We start from the raw sequence: 15,761 nt of genomic DNA on the forward strand, positions 1-15,761 counted from the left end.
TTACTATAACAGCCATGAGACAAAATTGGTGTTACTGTATTACCAAATAAAGACAAAGAACCGTGTAGTTAAGAGACCATTTAATCAGAAAGCAGTTAAGAAGAAAATTAGGACTCTTAAATCAGACACCAGCCATATTATCTTCTGCAGCTTGCCAAATATAATAAATGAAATAAGACAGAGTTATTAAACTCTACTTTGGTACTTTCTTCTAAAAAATATTAGAAACCAATGTAATAGACAAAGAAATGATGTGCCATAAAATATTTTTTAAAAAAATATTCTGCCTCAAGATCTTCAGTGGCTTCCCAACATATGGATAAAGGTCCATCTAAATATGCAATAATAGATAGAGTGTCCGTTTGGGGGTACTGGCAAGTATGCTGTTCTTCCTGAAATGCTCTCTCCTTGAAATCCATGAGATGCCTACTATTAGACACCTGTTTGGAAGTCTGTCTCCTCACACAGACCTTCCCATTGTAAATGTTATTCTGGTTTTATTTTGCTTTCTCCCCCTGACTTTTTATTAAATGTTTTCATGCTGTTTGAATGTACTGTGCTTTATTATTCTGTTTATTCATATTTATTTACAGAACAAGGGAATTAGACATGAGAAATATGTTTATGACCACTTAAGCAAGATATAAACAGAGAACTGCCTACACTCGTTCAAAACCTCTATACCAGACTTTTCAAATAATATCTCCTCTTCCAGGAAACCATAACAAACACAGGACAATAACTACTCAGCTCCGTATTATTATTTCAAAGTAAAATATGGAAACAGAGTATTAGCAAGTAGCAACCATCTTCATACAACTTGTATACTTTCCACCATTTGCCACTTTGTTATTCTAACTCATACTAGGCAAGAGAGATTACTTACAAAAAGAAGAACCAAGGCAAAGAAGGCAGCCGGCATTCAGTTCTAGGATAAGGTTGTGATGATCTGGTAACAGGCCTAAAAACCCGTGGCCACTTAATTTTCCTTTTCCTTACATTTGATGCCTCTAATTTTAGAAGCACGTTGGATTCAGGTGCGGAAGGCATTTGCTCTTCTTGGGGCTTCCTAGGTGATCAGGTATCCACCTCTGGGAAATGCAAACAATAAGACTAAATTAAAGTTCAGCAAGGTGGGGATAGAGAAAAGGCTGATTGGTGTGGGAAGGTCTTCCCAGGAGAAGACGTCTCCAACCATAGAAAGCAGGTGCACCTTAGAATGAGAATGCTTATTGCTCGTGCTACAAACACATTTGCAGAACAGACTGAAAAGAAAATACAGTAAACTATGGTATAGTTGTAAATATGACTCTTGATTATATGGATATCTAAACCATTCAAAATGAGTGAATAGCAGGCAGAATGAATGAATGAATGAATGAATGAATGAATGAATGAATGAAACAAGGATAATTTTTTAAATAACATTAATTTTTTTATATAAAAAATATGTAATATTTTGGAAACCCGCATAAGAAGGAAAACCAACGTGAATATACTATGGATTGATTAGAACAAGGCATTCAACTACCTGTCAAATGATTGGATAATCAAGTAAGTGCCTAGAAATAACAAGAGTCAATAGAAACATCAGAAGTTTTGTGCAATGGGACAAAGAGAGACAATGGGAGACACATTTGTCAGTCAGTAGTAGTAGATTGGACAGGTTGATATCGAGAGAGAAACCTTTCAAGGAGCCTAACTATCAGCATTACCATTTGTCATTGCACTGTTTCCTCTATTAATAATACTGCATAACTGTCAGGCACCAGGGAAATCAGGAAATTTAGGGGGTTTAAATGATATAAAGATTTACTGCAAGCTTAAACTCTCTACAAGAATCTGACCAACTAACAGTCAAAGGAAAGAGCAGGAGATAGGAGAGGCATTCAAGGTGGGCTGCACCTATATCGCTTGCGGGCACACAAGGACTCAAGACTTATGACGCATTTCATCTTTCCCTCAGGCTCAGTCTGGCCATCTCCTACATCAACTCAGGTCAAAAACGTCTGCCAGATTATCCCATCTCCTTCACATGGATGATTTGAAGCTGTATGGAAAAACATTCTGAAAAAGAATCACTGCTCAACACTGTCCATATTTATAATAAAGATATTGCAGTAGAATTTGGCCTGGACAAATATGCCATGCTCACCTCAGATGGGGAAAAATAGTGAAAACTGAAGGAAAAAACATCAAGCGTTTAGATGAATACATAGCCATCCTTTAAGCTGACATCAAACACACAGAAATCAAGAAAAAGTTTAGAAATGAAAATATCAAGAGAGTGAAAAAATCTTAAAGTCCAAACTCAGTGAATGAAATATCATCAAGACAATTAACACCTGGTCAATTCCAGTCATTAGGCACATAACTGGAATCATGGACTGGACTCAAGCAAAACTGAAGGTCCTGGATAAGAAGACCAGAAAAATAATAACAATGAATCATGCCCTTCATCCAGGCAGCAATGTTGACAGTATCTATTTACAAATGCAAATAAGTGGGTGTGGAATGTTGCACGTACATCAGATAGCTGAAGAAGAAAAAAAGGATGTTGAAAGAATATCTAAACGATAGTGAAGAAGATGCACTGAAACAAGTATCAGGCCTACTGACCAAAGTGGCCTACAAGTAAGATCAAATGAAGACCAGAAAAACGGCATGGGAAGACAAACATTACATGGCTAGTAAATAGCAGAGAAAACATAATAATACTTGGTAATGGCTAAGAGCAGGAAAGTTGAAGAAAGAGACAGAAGGGCTAATTCTGGCTGCACAAGATTAAGTCCTAGAACAAATGCATACAAAGCCAGAATTGAGAAGACAGCAACAGTTAGCAAGTGTTATCTTTGCAAAAAAAAAAATAGTGGATCACCTGATTAGATGCTGCCTGAAGATGACACAGACTGATTATAAACAATGGAATGAGAAAGTAACAACAATGGTGCATTGGAAGATCTACAAAAAAAATTATTTGCCTGGAGGCGAGAACTGGTGGGACCATAAAACAGAGATTAATGGAAAATTAAGTTCTGTGGAACTTTAAAATTGAGACAGGCACTTGCCCCATAATAGAATTAAAATAAAATAAAATAAAGATAAAAAAATGGATAGTGGACATGGCAATACCTGTAGACAGCAGAATGGAAGAGGAAGGACTGGAGAAAATAACAAAATATAAAGACCTACAAATAGAAATAGAACAACTGTGGTAAAACAAAAAACAAAAAAAGAATAGGTAGTAGCAATAGTAATAGATGCCTTGGGTGCAAAACCAAAACAACTGGAGCACCACTTGAATACCATTGGGATTGAAAAAACCACCAACAATCAATTTTAAAAGACAGCTTTACCTGGAATAGTTTTCATCCTGTGACGAGATCTTTAACATCATCAAAAAACAGCAGCTGCTTATCTCATACCCTTGGGAAGGACTTGATAGGTGGAGAAAAATGCCAAATCTACTCTAAACATCTGGCTAACTGTGCAAGCAACCATAATAATAATTACTTTGGGGAACATAAGGATAGGAAGTAGTTTAACCGTGTCCTCAGGATAAATTCTGAATGTAAGTCAATGGTTGCTGACAACAGTTATGCCTCTTTTTCTAAACAACACCTTGCTATAATTTTTATCAAAATGCCGTTATATCTTTGCTGCTCATTCAAACTTTCTAACACCTATTCATTCATTCATTCATTCATTCATTCATTTATTCATTCATTTCTTCACTCTTCATCTCTGGGTAGTGTACAATATCATTAATAAAATTAAACATTAAAATCAAAATAATTTAGGATTAAAAAATGTAAAATTATAAAAATGACATTACAAAAAATTCAGAAGGTGAAGAATTGCAGCCCCATGGTTCTGTGGGCTTCCGTGTCCCTCATGCAAGGCTACACAGCCAAGTTTTGACCCCTTTATGGAAGGCCAAAATATTGAGGGCTTTCCTCACCTCTGGGAGCAAGATCTTCCAGAAGGCAGGGGCAGCAGCAGAGAAGATCCTCTTCCTAAACACTTTTTGACCGACAGGGTCTGTAGCATATCTTCCCTGCCTGAACAAGTGGGAAGCAATGATGTGATGGGGTGAAGCCAGTTCCATAGATAGCCTGGCCCTATGCCATGTAGGGCTTTATAGGTAACAACCAACGCCTTGAATTGGTTCGGAAACAAATAGGCACCCAGTGCTGTTCACAGAACAATGGTGTTAGATGTGCCCTTCATTGGATTACTCAGAATGGCTTATGCAACTGCATTCTGCACCATATGAAACTTCCGTATACTTTTCAAGGGTGGCTCTATGTACAGTGCATTGCAATAGTCCAGTCAGGAGATGATCAGGGCATGAGTGGCTGAGTGGAGGGCCTCCGTGTGCAGGAAGAGTGTAAGTGGCACACAACAGGAAGTTGGGCAAAGACCCTCCTGGCCATGGCTGCCACCTGCTATTCAAGCAGGAGCTGTGGGTCCAAGAGGATCACCAAGTTGTATACCAGGTCTGTCTGGGATAGTGCAAACCCATCCAGAGTCAAAGATAAACTCCTGGATATAGAGGGACCCACCCATAGCTACTCCATCTTACTAGGGTTCAGTTGAATTGTTCCACATCAAGACTCCTATACCTTCCAGGTACCACATAAATTAAAGTTTTGCTCTAGCTTAAAGCATTGCAAAGTCTATTAGAACAACAGCAATAAATAGCTTAATAATCTGGCCTCAAAGTTATTCAAAGTCCATGTTTGTAACTTTAGAAATGTTTGCACATGCACCCAGTGTATAATTTGCTCAGGAATCAGTTTATGCAAGGATTCCAATCCAGGAAGCCAAGAACAACCTATATTGCTGGCTAAGCAGTTAAACACTTTTGCACTGTTGTATTTTAAAAGATCACTAACATTGTAGAGTCTAGATTTTTAGGAAGACCATGGTGGCAAATAAGGCTTGCCAGGAACCAGAGGGTTGAAGGCCTTCCTGCATCAACTGAAACCATACAACTCTTATTCCTGGTGACCAGACTTTGCTTCAGACAGCAAAGTGTCACATATTTTATCCAACCCTTGCAACTGCTACTAAATACCATTGGCTTAAGTGGGGCAGGAGCTAACACTAGTGCAATTAGGAATGATATAAGCCTGCTTTATTCATGAACTGAGAATGAGATGAATGGAACATCATCAAGACATAGCAGGGGGGGAAAACAGATCATGTTTGCACTATGACTGTAGTGTAGTGAATATATACTGCTCAAAAAAAATAAAGGGAACACTTAAACAACACAATGTACTGAATTTAATAGTAGGATGTCTTATCTTGTGTTCCCTTTATTTTTTTGAGCAGTATATTAAAAGAGTCTAAGTGTTGCATCCATGTTATTTACTAGATTTGAAGAAACTTTGTCCTGTTTTTTGCCATGTCTTGCAACCAGAATTGTGAATTGAAATTTCCTACATCTTAAAAGAAGGCTACTTTTTCTGAATTATTAATAAGATATGTGTTAGATACTGGGTTCGTTGCTTGATTGACGAGACAAGACAAGTGAGTTCAGCAAGAAACATTCTTTATTTGGTTGCAGGAACTGAACTGGGAAATAGGGCTGCGAATGCAGCAATTTATACCCTGGCCTCTATGCAGCGGCCAATAGGTTTAAAGCAACCTATTGCCACCCTAGAAGCAGCCAATGGCAGCGCTGGAGACGGGTTGTCTGAGGAGCTGGGAGACGTTAGCCAGCTTCCCTGCTTGAGCAACCTTCCAGCAATTAATCCCATGTGATAGTTCTAAGCAAGACAAAGCCCAATACATTACAATATGCAAATATTTTTATTTATCCTAGGCAAGACTGGGCTATACTCAGCTGTGTGCATCCTGTAAATGAAGTACAGCATGCTATAAGCATGCTTCAGGCAGAGAAAACAGTATTGGAAATATGCAGGCATTTTTTAGTGAATCTTCCTCAGAAGGAAACTGATATTTCCAGTAGTGAAATATTTTTTTCTTTTTTCTTTTCTTTTTTTGCATTCTCTGTATAAAACAAAAAATAGCAATAATTCTGTGCAGTGTACAATTGCATACACAAACCTACAAACATAACTGGTCCGTTTAATGAAACATAGCAACTTGGTGTGATTTCTTTTTCATATATAGATTTTACTAATGCTCAAGCTCCATTCAGTCGCCCCAACAAAGCCCCGATCCAAGGGATTACAGGTAGTCCTCAACTTACAACCACAACTGAGCTCAAAATTTTTATTCTTGAGACATTTGTTAAGTGAGTTTTGCCCCATTATATGTCTTTTCTTGCCATAATTCTTAAGTAGCTCACTGCAATTGTTAACATGGTTGTTAAGTGAATCTGGCTTCCTCATTGATTTTGCTTGTCAGAAAGTTCTAAAAGTTGATCACATGACCCCGGGTATACAGCAACCATCATAAATATGAACCAGTTGCCAAGCTTGTGAATCTTGATCACATAACCATGAGAATGCTGCTAAAGTTGTAACTGTGAAAAAATGGTCATAAGTCACTTTTTTAATGTTGTTTTAACTTTGAATGGTCACTAAATGAATTGTTCTGAGTCAAGGACTAGCACATATAGATCTTACTGCAAGGAAAAGTGTATGACATTTTATATGAGGCTCCTCTGAACAGAGAAGAAGCCTTAAAGCTATGCATCTTTTGATGACTTGAGTGTATTGTTTTTAGAGATACAGTTGAGAGTGTCTGTTTTATATATTTGATATCAGCTTACTTTTCTAAACAAATCACATGTTTGTGCATAAAGATATAGCTATGTCCACAATACACTACTTTGTCAGGACACAATTATAGAGACGATAGTATGACTAAGGGACAGATGTGTGTGGGTAGCTTGTGTGGGAAGACAGTGGTATACTTGGGACACGGCACGGGCTCTTATAAAACTATGAGTCACTCTTAGTTTGCCTCACAACACTCAACTTCCCCCCTCCCCCTTTTAATATTTAGAGTACATTTCACAAGCAGTATTTTTCTCCTGTAATGTGGGAAAAAATATGTCTAACGGGGCACTTAGTGTAGATCAAACTATCCTACTGTCCAAAGTAGCTATTCTATACAAACCCAGAGTAGGAGCCCAGAACATTGCTATTCAGTAGAAACTTACAACAACAGACTGTATATAGATGAACTGAGAAAACTCTTCAGTATCCCAAGGATGAGTGGGATATATATGTATCAGGTGCATCACAATGCAAAAAGGATTGCAATGTTACATAGCTACAATTCCTAGATGGTGTGAATCCAAGGTATCGGTCTGCAGATATTAAGTTGGCCCAGCATCAAACACAGTGCTGTCATGGACAAAAATTAAAGTGAAGAGTCAACATACTGAATTAAATAGAGTTTGTTACCCCTGTTGTTAGAAGTACAGCGATCCCTATGCAGTGGTGGGATTCAAATATGTGAACAACCAGTTCTCTGTGTGAATGCCAGAAGTCCATTCTGGGCCTGGGCAACAAAAAATTATCTACTAGTTCTGCCGAAGTGGTGCAAACTGGCTGAATCCCACCACTGTCCATATGTAAGTTGTAAGGATGTGTGCAATCTAAAAAGAAGAACCCACCAATATCTTAACCTTCACCTTTGACAATGATGTAGGCATCAATCACCGAGGAATAAAAATAATGAGCAACCAAAGTGAAAATAAAATGAACTTCTCCAGGCTAATAGTTCGGTAATCCTGCTTGGTTTGAACATAGCTTTAAATTTAAACTTGAAATAATGGATAAAACTGAACGAGCTTTGAAGGATAGAAAGTTCAGTAACTGTGAGGTTATGACTGTGATTCAGAAAACATAAATAACTCACCTATCAAGATGGGGAAGAATTACACGGACATATAAGTGAATTATGGCATGTAAACTGTGGTTGTTTTTTCAGAAATCAAAGCTAAGCAACTGAAGATAATAGAGGCAGAACCTCAGAGGACCTTACTACTTTGCCTTTGTGTTACATGCATTTTATTTATTTATAAATAAGACAAGAAAAGGAAACAAAAGAATACAAAAAAAATGGTCACACATCACAATTTTTCTGCTGACTTAAGAGTTCAGTGTCCCTCAAAGCTAATATTTTCCCCAGTTCTTCTGCTTATTTATTTTTTTTAAAAAATACTGTATAACAGGAATATTGTTGTATTGTGGTAAGGGCAGCCAAAATAATTTGCTAAAGATGGTTCTTGAATTGCTTTTGATATCTAATGGCTCTTACTTGCACAGCGAGAAATACCTACTTGAGATTAGATGCTAGAGAGAAATTGGAAATTGGAATATACACAACAAAGGAAATATAGGCTTTGTAGCTGACTGGGGACTCTAAAGAGAAATGATGTTATTGCTTATACTCACCTATTCCTTCAAGTATAATAATACAGATCATATCAGTGCCCAAAGTTTTCCACCCTCCCATCTAATAAAGTTAAAGCTACTTGGTGAACTGAGTGGTATAAAAGAATATCAAATAGCAATATGTATTGGCATATGCAGATCTCTTAATCAAGGTCAAATATGACTTGGGCCCTCTATTAACATATGACACACCATTAGAGACACTGGTATTTATATAGATAGAAATCAGAACAACAATTAAATGACATTAAGAGCATACATAGGCTCCATCTCTCTATAAATTGTTTTTCTTTTTTTATTTTTATTAGAATTTTTTAATATAATAAAAGTATATGCACTGGAGACAAATTCCTTGTGTGTCCAAATACACTTGGCCAGTAAGGAATTCTGTTCTGTTCTGTTCTGTTCTGTTCTGTTCTGTTATGTTATGTCATGTTATGTTCCACCTTAAAGGGAAAATAGAAAAAGAAAAAAAATAGAGAATAAGAAAAGAAATGAAAAAAGGAATAAAAGAAAGAAAAAAACTGGTAATCTTTGATTTACAACCATTCATTAACAACAGTCTGGAACTACAATGAAGTCATAGACGGGTGCTTTATGGTCTACAAAACACTTCTATCTCAAAACATTACATCACCACTGAACATTCATGTGATTGTACTGTAGATGCTTGGCAACCTGTTCACCCTTATGATAGATTACCCAGCACTCTACAATCATGTGATCACTATTTGCAGTCTTCTCTGTCAGCTGCCCCAGAAAATCAATGGGGAAGCTGCCAGGGAAGGTTGCAAGCTCTTACTGCCTGCTGTAGAGCTGAGATTCCCTCCCGGCAGGCAGCTCTTTGAGAACATAGAGGTTGCCTTGCTTGCATGGAGGGAATCACAGCTCCACACAGATTTCCACCCACCCACCCAACACTGGCAACCCTTTGAGGGCAAAAGTCCTGCCTGCTGAGGCAAAGTGAATCCTCAAGCAGGCTGCAGAAATGAAGCTGAGATACCAGAGATCTGAGCTCCATTCCTGCAGCATGTCAGAGGAATTTTGCTCCATGCCAGGAGGGGAGGGGAACCCTTTCAAAGAGCTGCAGGAATAGAGCTCAGATCCTAAAGAACCTCTTTGAAGAAATGTCCCTCCATGCATCTGAGCTCCGTTCCTTCAGAGGAATTGCCTTTCACAAAATTCCATAGAAGGCCTGCAGAAATAGCATGAGAAGAGAAATAGAATTCTGGGAGGCCTGGAACAAAAATAAAGAAGCCCTCAAGAGATCAATAGAACTTGATCTAACCCTACAGTCAAGCACCCAGTTCAAACTATACACAGTAAATTGACAAAGGAGACCTGCCAAAATAGTTTTGGCACCAATCCCAACCACCAATCAACGGATACTTTGCAAGAAGCCTCCAATTATAGTATGCGGGCTTTGAATACTAAAGACGATCTCCACTTCTGAACTGAAAAAGCTTTGCAAACACTTGCAAAAAAAAAAACAAAGCAATATATCTACTTTAGCATTGATCTCCCTAAAATCCAAGAACCATAAAGAAGGTAAAAATTGTACTATTTCCAGTATTTTCTTACATTAAAGAAGATATAAAAAATATCTGTCTTTAAAACCTACAGTATAATTGTGAGACTTGCAGTGTCCCCCAGATTCAGAACAATATAACCCTACTACTATTTATAACAGTTTGCATGAGGAGGCTCTAGATCTAAATAATGTGAAAGGAAAGATAAGGCCTAGAGTTAATGTATCTTTTTGCTCTTACCTGCAACAGCCAATACTGTGGAACAGCAAAAAAGTTTTTTTTAAAAAAAACACCATAAAAACATCAAAACACAGATTAGCGAATGGGGCATTTTCAACAACAGCCAGTATGTATAAATGCTGTTTCAAAAACTACAGGAAATTTGGTAACTACAGTATAAGTGGGGAAAATCGTGCCTGTTTTATAATTCTATGATTTATATATAGCTTTTTTTCATATAGCAACCATGCCAAAAATACCTTAGATGATGAAACTTACCTGACAAAAATTGTAATTAAGACCATGCATTTCATGTAAAACAAGAAATTTTTACTTTATTCATATGCCCATTATTTGTATACTAGCAGAACTATAGGAATTCTAAATAGTTCACACAAGCAAGTCATTAAAAAAACATTAAAAGCTAGGTAATAGCTGTAATAAAAAAATCACTACAATTTAAGTAGCATGCTGCTGATCAAATGTCATACAAAGCACAGATATCACTGTCTGCAAGTTCATCAGAAGACACTTGAAAAAATTCCCAGTTGGATCTCTGGGGGAAAACTTGTTCTGGAAATCTTGTCAAGCCCAAAGAATCAGGAACAACATGAGGAGTTACTTCAGAGTAGTTTATTTATTGTTGCTCACCTATTGTTGCTCACCTATAGACGGGAATCTTGCCAGACTAAAGCACTAAACCTAACTATTACATATACCCTATGAAAGGCTAGGGAGAGTCTGACTCCACTCTCTTCCTGCATACCAAAGATTCCAAGTTGACTTGTCCTTTTGTCCCTTGGGAACGACCCCCCTCCGTCCTGGGATTCTGGACCAATTTTACTACAGACTAAGACTTAATGTATCTCTTCCATACCCTTAGCCTGATCACCTTCTCAACTGGTGGTAACCAAAGCATTTCTTCCTATATAAAAACAACAAACATTCTAGAGCCAACTTGAAAGACAGAGAACCAGAGTTAACTGGGACTTACACCATCTAGGACTCTGTAGATAAAGACCAGCACCTTGAATCTCAGGAAATCTATTGAAAGCAAATAGTATGCCGAACATGAATGTATTTCTCATATTTATATTACCATCCATCTCACAAAAAGCAACTCTGGTCAGCATACAGTCATCAAATTAAAACAATTATTATAAAAATGGAAAAACTCATTATTAGAAATGAAAATAATATTAAAAATTTAAAATATGCAAACTACATTGAAAGTAAAAATATCAACCACAATGGAGCCATTTCAGGAGCCATCTCCTGTTCTCAGATCTGTAAAGCAAAGGAAAGCTCAGGTAAGATCGTAAGCACAGTCACAGTTTCATTTAGTGACCACATTGCTTAACCACCAAGTTGCTGGTCCCAATTGTAGTCACAAAATGGGGATTACCTGTATGGCTTCCAATTCTGTGGGAATGTTAGCAACTTTATCAGCTAAGTGCTTTGTTGACATGTTGTCAACAGATCAGCAAATCTGCTGATCTGACCGGCAACCACAAGGTGGCTAGGTCACCTTAAACAGGGCTTCTGGGTGACATTCCATTAACAATTTATAAGAGCCATGGTGGCACAGTGGTTAAAATGGGGTATTTCAGACTAATTCTGCCCACCATCAAGAAGTTTAATCCTGACCACCTTAAAGTTGGCTTAGCCTTCCATCCTTCTGAGGTTGGTAAAATGAGGACCCAGATTGTTTGGGGCAAAATGCTGACTTTGTAAACCATTCAGAGAGTGCTATGAAGCACTATAGAGCAGTATACTGTATAAGTCTGAGTTCTATTGCTGTTGCTATTAATACAAAATGCGCACTTACCCCCACACTTACTATTATAGCAAAGATGTCAATATAGACTTATATCTCGGCTCAGTTATAGTAGCTTCTTGGTTTTTGTCACAAGTACACCGGAGTCCTATAGTAACCCAAGAAGTCCCTTGGGACCTATGGTAAGAAGAAACCTGTCATGCTGCTGAGGTCTTGAGGCTCAAACCTTCTGTGGAATAACTGCTGATGCTATCACAGGGGAATTCTGCAAGCACCTACTGTAATCTTAATGGATCCATAAGACATCTGTCAGAGAGCTTGTTAACTGATTCCTTACTCTCACAAAGGTCGCTTTGACATTAGCCACATATTGAATCAGAAGTGGCTCAGTTTTGATAAAGGACAAGTAACTAATTATATTTGGTCTCCAAATGAAAACTAGATCTAACATATACCCACTTAATTGGGTTGAATCAGAGAATGAGTCGGACTAGCTATGGTTGTCATGGAGACTAGGAGCTCCTGAGATATTCCAGATCCCAGGTTGTTGGCTCTAGTCTTTCTCTTAGGTCTAATACACTGGCAGCAGAACAGGCTTTTGTGAGAACAACTATTAAAATAATGTAAATTTTACATGCCTTTTTACACAAACATGGCTCAAACAAATAATTAACCATGATAGGCCCACTCTGATCCTGAATGTAAAACAAGTCACTCATTCCATTGGTCTCAGATATGCAACCACAACCCTTAGGGATACGATCAATTGACCCAACCGCTTAGTCTCTCTGCTTCAGCAGAAGCCTTAATAACTGTTAAATAATGCATTTCTTGGCAGATGTTGGGAATCAGAGCTATCAGACTGAAAGAGCTGCTTTGTGTATTTGCTACAATGTGCTGTCACAAGAAAAGAGTTCAATGCTTTGTTGCTTATCCCCTTCCCACTAGAATATGCTGAGAAACCAACAGTCAATCATTGAGCTGGTCCATAGCTAATTTCCACTGGGATCAAGTGTATTGGAAAACTCACACAGATGGAGCTGGCATTGAAAATATCTCTTTCTATTTTTTTCTCTAAATTTTACATCTTTTGCCCACTATTCTTCTATTAGGCAAAAGAAAATGAATTAAAATCTCTGGGAGAAAAAAGAAGTTACCTCTAGACTTAGACAAATTTGATCCAGATACTGAAAAGAGGGAAGAATAAATTAAATACAGGAGGGTCAGCTCTGTTCCTTATTCTTATTGTTGTAAACAATAATATAATAAATAAATAAATGGGCTTTGTGTTCTCTGCCATACCTTCATTAAAGGTTCTGTCCTTATAAAGATTACACTATAGAGATTATAACTTATTAAGCAGTGTCTAAAATTCCCAACAAGGATTTACAGATGCAAGAGAGAGATAATCATGAGGATGTTTCTGTGGAACCACTCATTTTACAGCTATGAACATTTGTATGACTGGAGAAGCTTTGTGGTGATTTCTATTATTTACATTTTTAAAGAGCTGAGAATTCATCATTCAAAATTAGAAACTTTTCAAAATGCAAATAAAAGTAATAGATCACAAACTTGTGCAGTGCTTAAATGAAACAGCTGACTTAAATATAACTAAGGGGAGGGAATTAAAATATGACCCCCCCACACACAACATACAAAAGTTAAGGGCATAAATTTATGTGGATTACTTTTGCCCTATTCTTTGAGCAGGTAACATTTCCAAAATTAAATATAGCATCCATGAAACAATAACACAGATAGACATAGGTAAATAATCGGTATTATAATTAAAACATTGCTTCCTGCCACCTCCAAAAAAAAATCTATGATGAATTACCTACTCTAAATAATCATGTTGAAAAAAATTCTTCCCTGGTGCTAAGACAGCTATAATTTTGGAAAGAGCAAGGTAAAGGTAGACGCCACAAGCAATAAAATGAAGCAAACTCCTCCCTTTCTCTTTGCCTTAAAGTAATTCTCTAACATCTGAGCATGTCCATAAGAATGTACTTGGGATTTCTGCTTAGTCCCTGGACATTTATGGTGCCATATTGCAAAGCTTTATTTTATCCTGCATACTGTTTAACATCTACATGAAACTGCTTATCATTTAGAGATTTAGAGTAATATATCAGCAGGAGGAGGAGGAAGATAATCCTGCTTTATCTCTTCTTTTCATTCGATCTAGGGGTTCTGTACAATTGCTGAAGTAGTGCCTGGCTGTTTTAATGCACTGGATGATGACAAGGAAACCCAAGCTCAATAGATAGTGGTGTTGGATAATTAATCTTTGCAGGTGAATGGAGTTGCACTGCCCTGAAGGTTTGTGTATGTGGCTTGTGAGAGCTCTTGGATTCATTTTTATGTTAGTCAGAGGCACAAGTAATCTCCTTGACATGAAGTAATTTCTACCAGAACAAGCTGATAGACCAGGTATGGCCCTATTGGGCCTGAGATAGGCAATGGCAATCCATTTCCTGGTAACTGTTACTGCTGTGGATGTAGACAGTCAAGACTTCATGTGAAGTCAAACAGGCAAGATGGAAGATTCAACTTCACAGTCAACCCCTTTTCCTTTTTTTTATGCCTGCATGTACATATATAAAAGGGATAGGACTTATATTGCATTGCCATTTAACCTGCTTTCACACACATATAGCAAATAATCTAAGGTTCTTAAGGTAAACATCAGAGGCCTTGCAGCAAGTACCCCTTAGGTTAAAATATGGCGAATGTCTATCAGAAGAAAGATTTTTAGTGGCAGCCTCCAAATTTTGGAATGCTCTCAGAAATATACTTGGTATCATTATTATCTTTCTGATTCCAGAAAAGGACATTTTTTCTTCCAAATCTTTTATTAATATGTTAATATTACTATGATGTTTCTAAAGTGTTTATTTTTGTTATTATTCCATTATATTTTAAATTTTTATTGCTGCTTTTATTTGGTATGTTTTATATAATATTTTAATGTAGAGTATTATTTCTACCAATTGTTTAACTCACAGTTTGAAATGATTGCATTTTATTTAACTGAGTTTTTTTTAATGAGGAGCTATATAAAAATGTTTTAAATAAATAATAATAAACCAAAACTTCTGGAAAAAAATGTTCCCTACTTACTATAACTTAGGGAGAAATGCAACTCTGCTCTGTAACAGGCAGCATAACATCTTACTAGACATACAGCCCATTAACCCTGAAATACCTCTATCTCATTATATTATTGGCTTAAGTCTATTAAACACTCCTTTGTGCAACTGGATGCTTGATTTTCTTACCAACAGGCCCCAATATGTGAGAGTTGGAACAAATACCTCTAATACCATTTTCTTGAGCACAGGTTCTCCTCAGGGCTACGTCCTAAGTCGGCTGCTGTTCACCCTGTTGACCCATGACTGTTGTGCTAGGTTTGCCACCAACCATATTGTGAAGTTTGCAGATGATACAACAGTAGTGGGCCTTATTCATGATGACAAGGTGGAAGCTTACCACAAGGAGGATGAGGGGTTGGTGAACTGGTGTAAGGAAAACAGTCTAGGTTTAAATATCGGAAAAACCAAAGAGATGATTGTCGATTTCAGGAAAGGCAGGCACAGCCACACTTCTCTGTGCATTAATGATTCACTTGTGGAGAGGGTTACCAGCATCAAATTCCTGGGTGTGCAGCTAATGACTAGGCTGGTGTGGTTGCTCAACAGTGAGAAGCTGGTGAAGCGAGCACAGCAGCGCCTGAATTTTCTGCATCGCATAAGGAAAGCACTTCTTCCTTCCCCTGTCCTGACCACTTTCTACAGGGAGACGATCGAGAGCATCCTGTCATACAGCATCACAGTCTGGTTTGGATGC

Source organism: Vipera ursinii (genome assembly GCF_947247035.1).
Source record: "Vipera ursinii genome assembly, chromosome: Z".
NCBI lineage: Eukaryota > Metazoa > Chordata > Lepidosauria > Squamata > Viperidae > Vipera > Vipera ursinii.